General features: G+C 36.9%; 1 protein-coding gene across 2 annotated transcripts in view; it reads right to left on the reverse strand.

Annotated features, from left to right (window-relative positions):
* The window catches only part of LOC106461489 (clotting factor B-like), a 58,991-nt gene extending 57,247 nt beyond the window's left edge, over positions 1-1,744 (reverse strand). Inside the window, exon 1 of one of the 2 annotated variants that reach the window (XM_022388460.1) lies at positions 718-1,744. The gene's annotated coding sequence lies outside the window, so the exon portion shown is untranslated. The remainder of the gene's footprint in view (positions 1-717) is intronic. The other variant, XM_013921313.2, reaches the window with a different exon arrangement.
* Between the last annotated feature and the right edge of the window lie 325 nt (positions 1,745-2,069).

Consider the following 2,069-nt stretch of genomic DNA (forward strand, 5'->3'; position numbering starts at 1 on the left):
AAGACTTGTGTCGCTAAAGTTTCATCGGAACGAAGTTACGGAAAGTTAATTAACAAACGGAGACGTAACAGTATATATGCAAAATAAGAGGCTCTTTTGCATGATGGGGTCCCAGATTATTTACAGCATAACTTTAAACTCAAAGTTAAAACTTAGTAGGTTAAAATTTAAGCTTCAAATGTTTACAAAATGACAAGAAAGAATATTGCGCCTATGTCTGTATAAGCTTAAACAATACGATCACTATTAATACACTATCATTTAAACATACACAAACCTTCCTACTATCAGTTAAAATATCATAAACAGGCTCAAACTCAAAATTCAAATTGACGCGGTTTCAGATGTACCATAAAGGAACACGACAGTCTTCAAACGTTAACTGTAGTAGGAAACAATCATAAAATCAGGAGTTAATTGAATTATAACACATTAAACATTTCAGTCCAAAACTTCAGCAACTACGATTCATCACAGCTACACATTACACTTACTGGCGACAAGATTCCGGTAAACTTCATATATTTATTTGTTGAATTTATAATACTCTCAATGCCACTGTTTATTTTGTAAAACACAGTAAAAAGTTAGGGAAACGAAGACACTCATCACCTAATTAAAGTTTAAGTTAGGAAATTACGTATACACAAATATATAGATGTATATAATCTGATTAATTACAATTTGAAAGTAACCAAAAATTAAAAGCTCACTTACACAACAAATCCGGCAGGCAAACTTGTATGATAAATCACTAGGGAAAGAGCCAGAGAGACCGCGCCTCTTCCTGTTCAAGTTTGTGTTGCTATGGAAACTGGTCTCGTGTAGATCCTATCTCGTGCAGGCTGGAAGTCTATGTTTCCTAGTGTATCTGGTTCACTAGATACAGACAGCTATGGTATCGTAAAGTGTATCTGCTAACTGGGGTCACTTTCAGTTTTGTTGAAAACAGCAGTCGGTTGAGACATCGTGTTGGTGCTCAGGAATGGTTTTAATGAGAGTGGGCCATCCCGCTGATGGCATTATCAAATTCTCACTGACCGATAAACAAGTTTTGTACTCTTGATGTCACCAAGAGATGGCTGTTCCGTTCCACTGATGACGTTATCAAGCTCCCTTCAACCAACAGACAAGTAACGCATACTAGAGGTCACTGAAAGTGGGCCGTTCTACTGATGACGTTATCAAGCTCACATCAACCAACAGACAAATAACGCATACTAGAGGTCACTGAAAGTGGGCCGTTCTATGACGTTATCAAGCTCCCATCAACCAACAGACAAATAATGTATGCTAGAAGTCACTGAAAGTTGGCCGTTCTGCTGATGACGTTATCAAGCTCCCATAAACCAACAGACAAATAATGTATGCTAGAAGTCACTGAAAGTTGGCCGTTCTGCTGATGACGTTATCAAGCTCCCATCAACCAACAGACAAATAATGTATGCTAGAAGTCACTCAAAGGTGGCCGTTCTGCTGATGACGTTATCAAGCTCCCATCAACCAACAGACAAATAATGTACTTCTGAGGTGCTCACTGCATCACTCCATGTATAGGAATTACTTTATCCTTACTATTTGCGGATCGTTTCGGTTCTGGCACCAAATTCTATTCCTCCCTAAATGTCATTCCTGTTCTGCCTAGCTTCCTGTAAATGATTTTTGGACTAACATTATTCAATCAGACTTTTGCTTGGAAAGAGACATGTCGTAAATAGTACTTCATGTTATACGAATAACTTGTTGTTGCTTAGCTTAACAGTAAACAAGGCACGCAATGATATCAATAGCGTGTGACTTGTAAGTGTTAAGTCCATGAAAATTCCCTTGTAACACTTGGTTTACGAAAATAAAATAACCAACATTATATTTAATTATTTCCTTGTATGGCAGTTATTGGCTTTACAGAGATGGTAAGACATTTCCAATGCAAAATATGGGCTACTAACATAACTAACAATGCTATTCGAAGTTTTAAACATAACAATTGTTTTTTGTTTGCTCCACTTAGTAAAAATTGAAATGGCTGCCAAATTCAAATAATTAGTCCAATTTGACCTCTGATTATT

This window comes from Limulus polyphemus, unplaced genomic scaffold (genome assembly GCF_000517525.1).
Source record: "Limulus polyphemus unplaced genomic scaffold, Limulus_polyphemus-2.1.2 Scaffold970, whole genome shotgun sequence".
NCBI classification, from domain to species: Eukaryota; Metazoa; Arthropoda; class Merostomata; order Xiphosura; family Limulidae; genus Limulus; species Limulus polyphemus.